The sequence below is a fragment of the Aythya marila genome (assembly GCF_965140915.1).
Source record: "Aythya marila genome assembly, chromosome: 2".
NCBI lineage: Eukaryota > Metazoa > Chordata > Aves > Anseriformes > Anatidae > Aythya > Aythya marila.
The window spans coordinates 33218118-33234964 of NC_139043.1; positions in this window are offsets into that span (position 1 = coordinate 33218118).

Consider the following 16847-nt stretch of genomic DNA (forward strand, 5'->3'; position numbering starts at 1 on the left):
TGCTGATGAATTTCAATAACTTTATGCTAGTTGTTTTCAATGCAGTAGCCTGCATTCCACAAACTGCATTCACATCTGTTTGAGGATGTCAGGTTGCGGTACAAGAGAATTCAAAGCTTGAATGAATCAACCAAATTTTGCTTATAATTAACCTTTCTGAAGATCTACTAGCACTTGTAAAACAAAAGTGAAAAGGGATATGCTTGCATGAGGAATTTAATTTTGAGCCTTTTCTGAATTTCACTTACCCCAACAAAGTTTTAGCTGAGGACTAGAAATTGCAACAGATTTGCACAATAAGGCTGTACAGCAATGGATTGGTTGAGTTCAGTGGGAGGGCTGAGGGCTCTGTTGGTTTGTCAGTTAGTTTTTTTGTTGCTACTAGCAGAGCTATGGCTCATTTTGTACAGGGGGAGAACTTTGCTGGACAGTCCTGTTAACTCTTTTCTTGAGATGCTTGTTTAAAATGTAGTTATTAGTATTTTATTAAGAAAGTGTTTTTTTAGGGCCCAAATGATTTTATTTTGGCATTCTGAATCTGTACAGGTTTTACAAAGAAGGGCAAAGTGTAGATCCCCTATATTATCTTATATTACCCATATGGATGAATTCATGTCCATGTAATAACTCTAAATAAAGAACCTGTGCAGTCATTGAGCAGATTTGCATATGAGTTCTCATGTCTGTCCATTGCCTTGCTAAACTCTTAGACATGTTCTAGAGAAATCTTTTTATACAATTCCCATTGTATGTATTGACAAGATATACTGTAACAGGCATTTTAACTGTAATTGGTATTTAACAAAGCTACACATAAAGAAAATCCTTAAGTACCATGTATCTTGTACACAGGTATCTCAGAGATATATCTGGTATGTCTCATGGGAATCTGGTATGTTTTTCATGGGAAAATTGCTGGTCTCCCCGTGCTGACACACCAATATTCTTAGGAAAGCAATACAGCATGTTAGTGTGATCCTGCTGTACATTTCTACTAGGATGAGAAAGCAGCTTTCCTTTTTTCTAGACTTTAGCCATAGAGTCACTGTCCACAAATACTCCTCAGTGCTTCTGGTGGAGAGTGTTGGCCCAGTTCAGGCGTCTCTGTACCTAGGATGTTGACACCCTAAATATAAGATGACAACAGATGGCTACAAACAGATGGGGGAACCTAAGTAACAATTAGACACTATTGATCAGTATGACAGCAGTTCTGACAATGCAGTGACACTTTCTAGGGTTTTGTCTTTAAAGGTGCTACAGACTTTCCTTGCTTCTTTTAGGCCATTATTGCAGGGATGAATTTCCTGGTGTGAAGATGGAAAGAAGAGTTAGATGTAGTTTTGCCTTATCCTGAGCACTGGAAGAAGTGCATGTTTTTACATTGCGAGATGGACTTGTAGATACAAATGCCCACTCATGGCTCCTGTAAAAGTGGGTATATGCAAGGCTGGCCAAAACCAGCAGCAAAATAAGCTGCTGCTCAGGGGTGAACCAGATGATACTGGCCACAAAATTGTTATCTTTACCCCTTCCATGTTCTGGCAAGCAGTAGTAAGAACAAGGCCAGTTCCTCAGGGAGCTCCTAGTTTTCTGGTGACAAAGCTAAGTTAGGCTCAGGGTGGTGACAAGTCTGGGAAGGTCCCTGTGGTGGAACAATCCCTGATATCCCACAGACACAAATCTGTTTTCTTGATATCCAGTATTTATTTATTTGTTTGTTTGTTTATTTATTTTCTATTTCTAGCATTCATCCTAGTTACATTAGTGATAGTACAAGGTTTATTTTTCTGTCTTTTGTATTCTTAAACTTCAGGTACTTGTAGACTCTCTTGTTGGTCTCTTGTTGGTCCACTTAGTCTTCTCTAAGTGGAAGTGTGCATACATATACTTTTTTCCTTGAAGGCCAATCTTCTCAGTGTTCAGATAACATTATTGCTTTATTGTTCAGACCTCACCATCCCATGAACACTTTTCTTCTTACATTACACCCATAGTGGTACAAGACCCTGGCTGTTTGTTTATCTCTAAGTTCTAGTGTTCTTTCTGAGAGCTCAAAAATTTCCAGTGCATAAGAGGAAGAATAAAAGCCCCCTGCCCTGACTGTGTGCAGTTAGAAAAGAGAATCTATTATGTTCATATTATTGTTGTTTAGAAGGCTAAACATTTTTTTTTGAAATGGATGTTACTGTTCACAGACAAGTGAAGACATTATGAAGCTGATGCATGGACAGCAAAATAAGCTTTTTTTTTTTTTTTTTTTTCCCCTGCCATTTTGCATTGCCAATTAATGTCTGACTCTGTCTCTGAATATTCATGCTTTGGATTGTTTTTCAACAAATGCGTTGGGAATTGTGTCTTTCGAGTCCAAACCTCATTTTGTTACAGTATTTTCGCCTATGCTTTTAATCTCTCAGGCTGCCTTTGTATTATTTGTCTTTGTTCTTACTGGTACTTTCAGCTCCTCCTAAATTACTATTGTTAGCTCATTATGATAGTGAATTCATTAAGATCATTACTTTCATTACTTCTTTCAGATTATTACTGAAGATGTTAAGCAAGACAAAACTATTCTCTCCCCTTGGGTAAGCCTCCTGGAACACCTCTCAGCAATGCAAAACACGATCTTTTCCTTGTAGTCACTTTTCAGCCCACTAAATCCTGTTCTTCTCCAAGATTATACCAGTCAGTTTTTAAACTCAAAGGCTTTGATGAAATCTATGTAGGTTGGCTGCATTGTGTCCTGCTGCCTAAAACTCCATCCTATAAACATGCGTGTGTTTACTTGAAGTTGAGGGGATTCCTCGTGTGAGTAAAGTTAAACATGTACTTGTAAGATTAAAATCTTATCTGACTTTCTATTTGTTGTTGTTGTTGTTTGTTTTGTTTTGTTTTAAGGGAGATTCAATTAGTTCAGGAAAATGTACTCTTGGTAAACAACTGTCAAATATTTCACATCCTTTAGTTATTTTATTAAAATTTCTCATTGTTAGTCATTACGTTACTTAAGCTAGGCTTTTATCATTCAGATCACTCTTCCTCTCTGCTTCATTTCTGTTTTGTTTTTTTTTTTTTTTTTTTTTTTTTCCTAAGCACTTAAATATCATTAAAAACAAAAACATAAGGGCTGTATCAAGTCGTAGATTCTCACAGTAACCATGCATATGCAGTTTCTCTCAACTGGTTTAAACATTTTGGAATTTCTCAAGTGATTTCCTTCAAGCTTTTTATTATTATTTGAGCAAAGTAAAATAGTTACTTTCCTTTCAAAACTTTCTTTACAACTATCTAAGTTATCATTCATTTTGAATCATTAATTTAATACTCTTCCTAATTTCTGTCTCCGACGAATTTTTGTGAAAGGTCTTGAATATTGTTCTTGAATCTTCAGCTTCTCTCTCTTCACTGGAGGCCCTGATCAGTGTAAGTATTATGGCATAGTTGCTACCTGCTGTTTTCCTTAAGGTTGCTTTTGTCTTGGACTCTTTGCAACTCTTCCTTCCAGTTCTATTCTCTGTCCCACACTATCACAACTTAGAGGTTATGCAATGTTTTCTCAAACTTTTCTAACAGTATATAAAGTGCTAAATCACTTTTTTTTTTTCTTTTTTTCCTCATGGTAAAATAAAAACAAAACCAAAACAACAAAAAGCCCACCACCAACAACAGAAAACAACCAAAGACCAGAGCTTTAAAAGGAAATTGTGTTAATAGAATGAAAATATTTTATCTTAATTCTGGATACAAAATAAAAGAGCCTCTGTTTTCTGTAAAGAGAGTTAGATCCACCCACTTACTCCAGGATCTGGCATATGAAATGCAGATGCAAGAATAAAAATCTCACATATTTTTTGTTTGGTCTCCTAATTAACGGTCCATATAAATCTATGTAACCTGTGGATACATTTCATCTGAATTTTCAATCCTGTGACTGATCTTTTATGAACAGAAGGGAGACCATTCACATAATTTTATCACAGTATACTATGTGTACATGCTTTTCCTGCAAATAAAATACATTTCCATTATAGCTCAGTGATAAGAATTTTCAGCTTTACTAGTTGGAAGTTAGATCTGTATATTTTATTACTCATGTAACTTAAGAGATACATGTTAAGTCTTTTGTTTAAAGTGTATTTAGAATTAAACAGCCATATTCAAAGTAAATTATCTAAATAGGTTTTGGAAAGAGAAAGGAGTCTGCTCGTTTTAATATACCTTCAGAAATATTTTACTTCTTGATGATGACAGCAGCTCTTACTGACAACTATTAATACATTATAAACACCCCATCAGAGTTATATAAAAACATGTCAGTTTTAAAGAGAACATCTTTGACAGCAAATTTTCTGATTGTGAAACAGCTGTGCCTCCAGTACAATGCATTAAGTAGTTTATTCCTTTTAGATAGTTAAATTGTGCATGAAATGTTGCTGGCGCAAGGGCTCCAAATCTGGCCTGATTAGCGAACATCTGTTACATTGGAAAAATTCATGTCTACCCTAATTAGCTGTCAGGCTGATGTACATCAGCCCTGATGGTGAGGGATCCTGTGCTGTTTAAGTCAAACAGGTTTCTCTCCTATCCCATCACCTGCCCTTTCAAATCTCTTCCTCTGGTGTGTTGCTGTAATTAGAGATTGTTGGAAATACAATAGAGCAGGTTATGGTCAGTTATAGTCCCATCTGTGCCATTTTTTTATTCCCACAAAACTTGTGAACTGACATAAAGCAGTCCTAGCAGTCAGGCTAAGAGGTCTATATATTTTTCTAATCCTAATCCATTGACTAGGTCTGAAGACTTTTCATTCTCCTAAAGCTACAAGCTACCACTTTGTGGTGATTGAAATAAAATCAATATTGGGCTGACCAATTTGTCTTTTTTTTTTTTTTTTTTTTTTTTTTTTTTTTTTTTTTAATAAGGGTATTTCTGGGTTGAGTATGAAATATGGCAAGAAATTGAAGAAATCTCATGGAAAAAGTGTTCTCTGCTATTGTCTTTTTGCAGTCTAGACAAACAACTCAGGATCTCTTAACTGGAACAAGCATGCATGAATACACTTCATGTAGTGTGTATATATACACATATATTTAAATTTTCATGTTAGATGTAAATTCTTCAGGTTGGTATTCCAACTATTTTCAATATGTTGGGGAGAGGGCTTTGTTTGTTTTTAATATCTTATTTTGTTTTATTCAGTCAGAGAGATCTTGTTATTATTAGTGGCAGAAATGTTACTCAATAAGGGTGTACTAAGTTTCTTTATTTTATACTGCAGTCCTACAATAGAGGTATTAGATGAACAAAATAAATTAATTCCTCAGCTGGGATAAAGTATTGCAACTCAATTAGAGAAGGTACACAGACTTAACAATAATGAAGAATTAAATCCTATTCAGTGAAAGTAAATCAGTGTTTTGATTGATGGCTTTCCCCTTATCTCCCAACAGTAAAGACTAGAGCCAAACCGAGAAACTGGCATTTGTTGAATTAATTTCTTTTTCAGATGACACTTGCCAAAAGTTAGTTCAGTCCTCAGTCAAATATCATGGTTTATTTAGTCCTAAAATGTGTTCATACACATACAAAAATAAATAAAATAAAATAAAATAAAATAAAATAAAATAAAATAAAATAAAATAAAATAAAATAAAATAAAAATGTAATAAACTAACTAAGGGCACAATAATTCTTCATCATTTGTATAACTGCAACCTGGGATTTGGTCCTTTACTTTCATTTCTAAGTTTGTGGACTGTTGGTAGAGCAGCAACTCATGCCATGAAGATTCTTTTAAGAAATAACAAAAGGAATTATTTTCCAAGTTAAGTCATCTCCTCTATGATGTAGCTCCATTCAGGAAGCTGAAAAGTGAAAATTTGGTTTAATGAAGTGAAAATTTGGTTTAATGATTTCTGACTGGCCATCCGTTTATGGGACAAAATTGTGTCATCTCCTCTCTCTTGTATCCTGGGGAAAGGAAAGCTGGTTTCCAACAAAAGAATAAATGTGGAGACCTCCAGCTTGATTCCTGAGTTTTCTGGTAGTCCAGTCCTAGCTGACGAGCTCCTGCAGAAGCTCTGCTTCTTTTTCTCTTCTTGGTTTGTTCCTGGGTCTCAGCCAGAGTATGACTGTTTAAGAGTGGAGGGCTCCAAGAAAAAAAATAAAAAAATTTGAGAGTAGACTTCACTCACAATACCATTCAGCTCCACCTTATTCTGGTCTGTGACTGTTAAGCATAAAGCTGAGGAGAAGCCCTAGAATCTTTGCAAAACCAGGCACACTTACTTTTTACGCAATAGAGCTGTCTTTCAGGCTCACTGTTCCAGGCTCCCTTATTCTTTGCTATTCTCAGCTTACAGAAAAAGAAGACTGAATTTACACACCCTTCTGAGGAAATGGTTTCTCCTGAAAAGCACTAGCCAGTTTGATTTTGTAAAACTGTTATGAGTAAATTAAAGCTGTAAATTCTGCCATTTTTAATTCTTCATTCAGCTTGCAATAACTATCAGGAGCCTAGTAGGAACTCTGTACTCAATTTTTCACTTGTGGAAGTTTAAAATCAGTTCCAAATATTTGACTCCTGTGTTGTTTCAAATTTTACTGCAGTGGCATCTCACTGAAATGTAAATTATTAAAGAACAGTGACCACCATGAAATGGAGTATATACCAATGATTATGATAGGAAGCTTCAATGCATAATTGAGATGCAATTAAAGTTGGTTGAAAGTGTTATTCAACTTTTGAATGTAGAGCTAAAGGAAGAGTAATGCTTCTTTTAGCCAGCAGTGTAAGATACATGTGTGTGTTTGTCATGGTCAGTATTACTTTCTTATTGGGTCATTAGTACAGAACACACTAATTAAAAAGAAATGATCCAACTGATAAACAAAATGTACATTATAAAGGCAGGCAATAAATGTGGTAATGTTTGTGTGCACTGGTACCAACCAGAAAGGGCTTGTGAAGCAACAGGTGAAAGATTAGGCAAAGTGCAATTTATGTTCAGATAGTGACTACCATTTGGGTTTCCCTGTGCTGTTCCTTTAGATGAAAGTGGCACTTCATTGTCCTTAATGTTACATAGTTGTCAATGAGGCACGTTGAACATTCACAAAACTTTTGAAAGTCGAATAATGAGGCATGTGAAGGATGGGAAATGGTGAAAAAAAGGACATTGCTAAGATCAATTGTCAAATATCATGTCGGTGCCACATTACATGGATGGCAGAAAGGCAGGAGAGGAGGATGTCATAAAAAGCAAATAAATAGGAAAGGGAAAGACTGGGAAGTGAATGTGAAGAAGTGAATGGAGGGAAGCCTTGCTTCAAAATAAAAGTAGATGGAAATTAAAGCTAATTTAGAACTGTATATGTAACCTTTGATAAATGGTGGGTATTGTGGGAAGCCTGTGAAAGCAAAGTTTAGCTGAAAGGCTTTTGGAATAGCAGCAGAATCCTGTGAGTGGTTTAAATTCATATTTTCTCTGTTGTCCTTATCTATAGCATTTTTCTATGGATTTGTATGCAATTTTAACTGCAACAATTATTTATTTTGGTAAAAATTTTAGTCAGATTCTAGTCAAAATATAACAAATGTCTGGTCGGACATTTCAAATACATCATAGGAAAAGTAGGTATCTCTCATATTGATTATCTAGTATTTGTTCTTATTTCACATTTAACCAAGCAGCTAATGCCATTCAGAGCTTTTCTTCCTTTTGATAGAGACCAAAAAAAAGAATTATTAAGCACTTTTCCCATCATGGAAAATGATGGGAATCTTCATCTCTGAAGATTTGGAGAAATGTTTCCTCCTCATCAGTTCCCTAGGGTTACCAGTCCTTAACAGCTGACTGATTCTGGTCAAGACCAGCCATTTGAATGAATATAAGCTATGCAGTAACTATGGATCTACTCAGTTGCAGCTCAGTACACAACAGGTAACAGTCCTGTAAGATGAATGACAATGGCCTAGTTCACTGGATCAGCCATTTCCAAGTGCATACATGATGTAAAAGAAATGGCTTTGGGAGTTAACAAAACTTGGCTTCCATATCTGTCAGAGTGCATATATTGTGATGTGGAAAAAGAGTGGTATAAGTGTTCTGGTTCTCTGAATCTAGCGAATTTTTGGAATTAAGGACAATGTCCTACATGCATTTCCACTGACCTAAACATATCCTGAATCAGATCATAAAAAGTGACACTTTTTCTCTTATTAAAGTTGTGGGGTCAAACATCGGACAAAGAAGGTATGTTATTTCCAGGATGTGATGTCAGAGAAAAAGCTGTTACTCTCTGTGATGTCAGAAAAAGGCATCACTGCTGTATTCTCTTCTGCAGTTCACTAAAAAAGAATAAATCATTAAATATACACCATAAGTCAATTCATCCTCACAATCTGACAAATCTATATCTGTCTTTAACATGGGAACCATTACATGAGATATCAATTACTTCAAGTCGTTGTTCACATTTGCTGAGTTTACACTGACAAAGATGCGTAAAGGCATCCTGTGTTCCGAATGAACACCCAAGGGATGTTACAGTTACCTTTTGAGGCCCCCTTCCCAAGACTGTAAACTAAGCCTTAGACACCAGTGCATCATCTCATGAATCTAACACATTTTAGTATAAATCTTGGGTATAATTTATATGGAAAAATAATGGATCAATATTTGAGTTTTATCAGTTTGGCTTAAATTCCCTTAAACATTAAAGTTTTTTAGAATATCAAAACAAGTAAAGAACATAGTCAAGTGCAAAACAGATTTGCTGGAAGAAGAGTTGAAAAAAATTAAATATAAGTTTTGGGTTGACATAATCCAGGTTAAATCTGAAAAAGAAAAATACTTACTTTTGTAAAATGAGAGGCTATTTTATCACTCAGAGAATGTCACATCAATTGTAAAGCCATCAGCCTCAAGGCTTGTTGGTGATTGCTTCATATTTACTGTTAGTCCAGCGATGGAGATGGTACTTTTACAGTCTTTGGACAGACTAGTGAGTGTGACATTTAAAGTGTTGATTTTTGCAGCACTTATGTTAATTGTTGTAATTTTCCTGATGAACCACCATTCTGGTTCCCTGATGCAGCCAAGATAGTTTTACATTTTCTATGCAGGCCTCTTTGCCATTTGGTCTGTGTAGTGTCAGCTTCGAGTGCTACTGAAAGCAGACAAAATTGCAAGCAAATTGCATCAGATTGCCAACATTGTGAAAAGGTAAATTGCTTGCAAATCTATTTAAACCACTGCCCTATTTTCATCAGCTTCAGTACTTGGTATTCATGATTGCTTAATTGGCGACCTTTCCTATTGTGTAGTGCTTTATGGTGTAATGGAAAGCGATCTTTACCAAACCAATTACCCTTTTTTTCTCAGCACTACATTATTGCTGTGATTGCAACTGCCAGTCCTTTGTAAATGAACTTTCTGATTTCAATGATGTTTTTAAAATGTAAGATAGAAAAAAGTGGCATTCATATTGTGTGATGTTCTATTTTGAAGCCTCTTTGTAGTCACCATTGTCTGGGAAAATGGACTGAAGGGTTACACAGTACCTACAAATATCCATGTAACTATTATTAATATTATCATAATGTCTCCCTTTGTACAGCAGCTCAATTAGGAAAGGATAGGAGAAATATTTTGTCACCCTGTCAAGTGCACAGGAAGTGCTTTTGATGCCTCTTTTTTGACATATACATTATCTTCAGTAATAATATGAGATTCCTTTTTTAAGACACAGAAATAAATATACAAAATCTGAGTTGCTATGAAAATTCAAGTCACTATACATTTACAAAATGTATTTTTAAAGTCTTATCTTTTCGAGACATTTAGGCATAAAATATTTTGAAATACTGCAAGTAGTATAAATAAAGGTAAATGTAAACATTTCCTTGCACTAGAACAGGGATGCCAGCTATTTGTCTTCTAAATACAAACACAGAGAAAGAAAAATGTAATTCACAAGCTGTATATTATCTATTTTGGTTTCAGCAATAATAGGATGCAAATGTTTGAATATGTTCTGGTACAGAAAATAAAATTGAATTCTAAAAAAATGACCATTCTCATTTATTTTTATAATGCTGGATACAAAATAAATATATAAAAAAATACAAGATTCCAAGAGTTTAGTTTGTGTATTTATTTATGTGATTTAGGAAATTATATCATTACTCATAAGTGGTGACACAGAAAGGGCTCTACAAGTAATTTAGTCATTCCCTAATATGGTACTGTAAGTGCAAATGGATGCATCATTCTACCCCCTACAGTTAAGAATTCTATTGTAACAACAAAAAATTGAAAGGATTTCTTTTACTCTTTGTCCTCTCTTTTCTTCTCCCAATTAAAAAAAAAAAAAAATCTTTTGCCCAAGCTTTCTGATGATTTTAGTACTTTTGATGCTATGTAATGATTTATTTACAGCCATACTCTTAAGAAAAGCAGAGTGCTTCCTCAATTGTATTTTTTTTTAATTTGTGTAAGACAAATATAATTGAAATCTACTGTAACGAAGCATATTTTTGTCTGAAAACAATATAAAATCCTTATTTTCTCAATTTTAGAAAATGGCAGAAGTCTTCTTTCAGAGGTTGGACTTGATGATCTTGAAGTCTCTTCCAACCTAGAAATTCTGTGATTCTGATTCAAATCTGTTTTTCCTTCACAAATTTGCATATTGAATCATTTACACATTAGAGTTCCCATTCTATACCATGGAAAACTGCATAAAATACTAGGGATCTTAATGTGTAAGTTGTATGTATAAACACGCATGTGTGCACACGTGCACACACAGAGAGTGACCCAGCCCCTAAATAACTTCATTTTAGAAGACAAAATACAGATGATAAACTCTGGGGGGCAAGAAGAGAGGAAGCTGTCCATATCCTAGTCTTTGTAGAAGGAAGAAATAGAGCCAAAAAAAAATTATCCTGATATCAAATTTAATTATTTTCTGTATTAGAAAATAATTATATGAGGGAAGTGACAGAGAAACAGGAGGAAGAGAGCCTTTTAACATCTTCTCTTCTCATATTTATGTTCATAATACAAACACATTGTCAAGTATAGCCTGTTACCCTTCAACTTATTCTGTGAGTTTCTTATAGGCATCTCTGAGTGCTGTGAAGAATGATGGCATCATCTCAGAATGGTGTTTCATTCTTCAGAAAACAACATGGTGATGTGGCAGCAGTCAATAAGTGGAAGATCAAACCTGGTATTACTGATGTACTGAAGTGAATCGTAGCTGAAGAAAGTGGGCATTGAAGGAACTGAAAGGTGAAGAAAGGGGTTTTAATTTGCTGCAGTGAGAGAGAGCCTAGCTGCGAAGAGAGGCCATGGGTTTGAGGCAATGTAAAGTATCAAAATAAGAGAACTAGTGGCAAGATTTCAATAGGCTGTGTTAAGGACAGAGAGGAATCTGAGGTCAGCCTTACATTATGATACAAGTGAGCTGAAATGTATTAAGAGTTACCTTGTGAACACAGGGAATGAGAGGAAATTCAAGGAGTTTGCAGTTGGCTACAGAAACTTCTCATTGACGGTGAAACACCATCTGTGGGAGAGAAGAACTTCCTTGGCACAAAATGTTCATATCTGTTCTCTTTCTCCATATTTTAAAGTGGAAAATTCCAGACAAAATGGATGAACAGAAACAAGGAAGTACTGTGTAAATCTTGTCCACAGTTCTCCGTCAGTAATTAGTACTTTGTTGAATAATACTCTTTAAGGCTTAGTTGTTGCACTGACTACAATGTTGACTCTGCCTTCAGTGCTATAAATGGAATGGCAGTAACACAGTCACTGCAAGTAAATATTATGATCCACAACTAAACTGTTGTCCTTAATACACCTTTAAATGAATACAGTTATTGGTGAACTACCAGAGACTTCTGCCTCACTGCACTGATACATTTACATATGTTTATTAAAAAAAAAACAAAAAAAATTAAAAAACTTACAGACTAACAATTCTGGTTACTTAGTCTCTTTTATTATGCATAAAAGTCATAAAATAGGTATAAAACTAAGGGACAGATTTTTGCCACTGGTTTGAGTACTGCAAGGATCCAGGAGGCTTGTAAAGCAGAACAAATAAATAAATTCTGAAAGGAAAACGTATTACCATTTTTTAGCCATTTTATGGAGGAATGTCATTAAACATTGCAAAGTTTATAAACGAAGGCTAAGTGAGATCCATCCAATTTTACAGTACCTGTATACATTTGCATATATATACATATATATATAATATGTGTACATATACATATATATATATATACATATATATATATATATATAATATGTGCGGTTTGGATTTCAGAATGCCTGAGAGCAGAAATCTGGCAGCATGAGCTCTGTGATGAATTCTTCTGAACTGAGCTTAGCAGAGACTGGTTTGGAAGCACACCTGTTTTTGCATCTTTACTTCCCAAAAAGGTGAGTGGGCACATCACTGAAGTTTGCTCAGAAGTTTGAATTCAGTTTGGGTGACAGGAATTAAACAACAATTTGTCTTGAAAATTTTTCTGGTGTCTAAATCATGTTATTGTATTCAGAACAAGTATCATGTGATTAGTCCTACTGACAGTACCTGTAGGCTATATTTATATAGGAATGCTATTTCCCATATGGATATACAGTTTTCAGCAGTTGTTTCATGCAAACAGAAGCTTCTTCAGAGTATGGTTGATCTGGAGTCTGAAGGGCTTTATTTTCGTATGTAAAACTTAGTCTTTAAATAGACAACCACTCTATAAATTGAGTCTCGCTATCAGTAGTTGGGTAAAATTTTGGTTAATTAACAAATTGGGGATTGTTAGAAAGTGTACTCAGCTGCAGGTTAGAGGCTGATGATAAGTATCAAGGCATTATTTTACATTCTTTTTAAGTTTGTAAAGCTCTTTGAAGTCCTGTGAAGTAAAAATGGTACATAGATGTAAGATATCATTTGTAATAACTTACAATTCCCATAGCAATATATAATCTCTCATGAACTTTATCAGTATGACACGACAGCAAATTCTATCACAAAATTTCCACATGTTCCTCTAAATGAAAAGAGGGTGTTCCTCTGTGACAATATTTGGTTTTATTCCCTCACATTTATGCCCTAGACTAAATTATAGTATTTTGTTTGCAATTTTTTTGTCATATCATGTTAGCCTAATATACCACTAATACCATTTTAATACAGAAATGTTAGTACTCCTCCTCATCAGATGATATAGTACCTTATCACATTAGCCTGCTATGACTTTTTTTTTGTGGTATCAGTTACTACTCTATAATTACATTCCTACCTTATTTTCAGGCTGTTAGACACCACTGTTGTTCATGCTTCTGCAACTGAGACCCTACATAAACTCTGTTATGCAGTTGTACAGCTGAAGAGGTAGTGTTGATATAGTTAGCAAGCTTTAGTACCATATTTGTAGGTAACTGAGTCCAGTTATTGCAGTACAATAGTACTGCTGCCTGGAAAACTAATATTTTTGTTTGGAACTTGGAAAAAAAAAAAAGAAAGAAAAAAGAAGAAAGGAAAAGTAATAGCATAAAATAAACACACACACACACAAAACACACACAAAAACACAAGAAAACAGGCACCAGTACCCACCAGCAATACCAGTATTACTGGAGTTTATGCAGAATATGAAAGAGGAAACTTCTTTCAAGAGCAGTAGCATTAACTCCTTTGTTCTCCTCCTATTCATTTTCTCCCATCATGTTCTATCCTCCCATTCAAATAAATACGTAAACTTTTAAGGGGAAAGGAAAGGAAAAACCAAAACACTATGCTCTCTGTCCTGCAGGCAGCCTACCTGCAAGGAGCTCTCTGGTGATGCTCTCTCCCATGGCAGGAAATGGAGTTTTGCTGTCCTGGACCAGTCAACCTCTCATGGTCATTCTGACACCAAACAGATGAAGACATTTATTGCTCTCTCTCTCTCTCTCTCTTTTTTTTTTTTTTTTTTTTTTTTTTTTTACTTTATCAGGAGGAACCATGGAACTACCCAGATCACCTCTGTACTCTATTTCTTATAAGCAGATCATTTCCCACCTCTGTGCACCCAGATTTGCTTCAGTTCTGCAACAGGTGCTTGGTCTTACAGTATTGAACCAGCTAAGAACACTCATCCTACTATTATAGTTTTGCAGTTATAGTAGTAGATGTCAAGGGAACAAATGAAATACCTGAATACATTGTCTTCTCTTCAGAAATAGAATCATGTACATTTTGGTGATGCTTTAATGGTGCAACATTATCCTTACCAGTCAATCTTGAAGCTTATTGTTACTCCAGTTAATCCATACATATCATTAGTTTCCTCATCCACTCATTTACAGAGGAAGACCCACACTGACAAAAACCCAGCATTTAAGAGATGAAAAGGGGAATGTAGTGTAAGACCTCACACAGGGCAATGGGAGCCCTGTGTGCGTGGACTTTTGCAGGTGCTATGCTGGGGTCTGTCTGCTTAAAGCAACGAGGGGCATGACTGATTCCGTGAGGCTGACATTTTGATGTGGCTGCTGCCTGGAAACCCTTCTTCCCTCCTAGCTGGGTTTCTCACTTCCCTCTTGCATTCCTTCTCATCTTCATTTTCTTACTCAGACCTCATGATTCCAAAGTAAAAAAATGGCTGATTTTTTATTTTATTTTATTTTATTTTATTTTATTTTATTTTATTTTATTTTATTTTATTTTATTTTATTTTATTTTATTTTATTTTATTTTATTTTATTTTATTTTATTTTATTTTATTTTCCCCTGCTCTCTTATTTTTAGTATTTGCATACTTCTGTGTGCATTTTAGCCCAAGTTGGGTGGTTACATATTACTCATTTACAATTATGTATTTTATAGGATGGACTTGGGGTGCTTTCATCGTAACTGGATGCCTTTACACCTTTTCTCTGGTTGAGGAGGAAACATGTATCCTTATAAAATTGCAATAGGACAGCCAGAGGTGCTCAGTTCAGAAGAAGCTCTACCACCAGAGTAAGACCCATACCAACTGGGATGTGCATAAAACATCAACAGAATATGGTTGTGAGGTGGACAGGTTTCTGAAACACTGGGTTTCTGAAATTCCTGGAATTTTGCTATTACTGTTTTATAATTCAGCCTGGAGTCATCACATGGGTTCAGCTTGTGTTTTGCAGAAGTTTGTAAACTATTCACAAATACATTTTTTGGTTGCAGCCATCAAAAGCTCACTAAGCAACTTCATGGTTGCTCAAGATTTCAGGGGAGCAGGTCCATGTCAGGACAGATCACTCTGATACGATACATTCCCCTCCAAATTTCTTCAGGTATTCAGTCTATTCCTACCATTAACAGACATTGACACTGAAAATAATAAGTGTTTATACATAGTGATTTTACTTTCCTAACCTACTTGCAACATCCCTCTTTGCAAGGGAAAGCTAAGGGCTTTTAGGATGTTCAATACCTTTTCATAGAGCTTTCTAATTACTGGTGAATCCGGTAATACACTTTTTAATTTCTTTGTGTAGCTGTATTGTGGTTTTATAGATTGATTGTAGCTTTGCCTACATGTGCCCTAAGGATCCTGGAAAATGAGATTCATCATTTCAATGAATTTACACTAAATATAGCTTGATCAATTATACTACATTTCAGCAAAGAGATTATAGGAGGTCAGCAGACTAAAGTATAAAGCCATTTTTTAAACACAGTGTAATTTCCTTTGGATAATTGTCCTACCTTTTGAATTGCTAAGGAAGTATACATGTTCCTTTACTCCTGAAAAAGACACTGGTTAAGCAACAAGAGTTCCTGGAGTTCAGTGGGAATTCTGATGCAAACCTATGTGATGTAATTAGTAGTAATCTCAGCAGCACTGATGGTTAGGTTCTGGGTCTGGGAGGCTAATGAGTCTTTCTTCCTATGTTGAGCAGGTGCTGTAGGGTGCAACGTGCTTCTCCCTGCAGTTCTCTGCTTTCATTCTTTCAACATGCCAATTTCTGGACCCTCAAAAGTCCTCTGTGGGATTAGAAACAAAGTCCCAGCAAGGTGACTAACCTCCTGCACATACAGAAATGTGGAATGTTATCACAGTTAAGTTGCTTTTAATGGTATGCTTTAGATCAGTTGAAAACCTTAATTTTGTTGAAATTTGGAAACTCAAAGTTTCTCCCCTTTTGTGTCTGGGGAGAGGAAAGAAACTACCACAGAATGTACTTTATTTTGCTGGGGGAGGATATTATATGGCTGATTACTTTTTATGTCTTACAGACCAATGTTATTTAAATAGTCTTTACTTACACAGGCTCCGATGATGTATCTCCATTATGTCTGTCATTAGTAGAGACAGTTAACACTACCACACACAGTAGAGCTGAATGTGTGCAGCAATGTCTTAAATGTGAGAGTGATGGCTTTTCTTGAAAATGCAGCAAAATTCAAGGCAACAGACTCCAGAGCCTCTGTCTCTGGCCTTGTGATTGTGAGATGCTGAGCTTTCTTCAGGATCAGCAAGGGTTCAGAGATGTCCATATTTTTGCTTTGCTTGATGTGATGCATGTATCTTGTATGATGTGTTCTACAGTTCAGGTATATTAAGATGCTGAAGGAAATATGATGTGTGTGATGCCACTCAGCCAGTAGTATTGATTTTATGCAGGTGAATGGTAAAATTCACTGGGGTAGTAAAGAAAAGTTTTGATGAGTAGTTTCACATTCTCTCTGCCTAAGGTCTGCTGTAGCATTTGAATTGTAAACTGAAATGACAGTTGATTGCATGGCAGAACACCCAAGAGAGCATGCCAACAGGAATGCCACCTGTTATTCCTTGT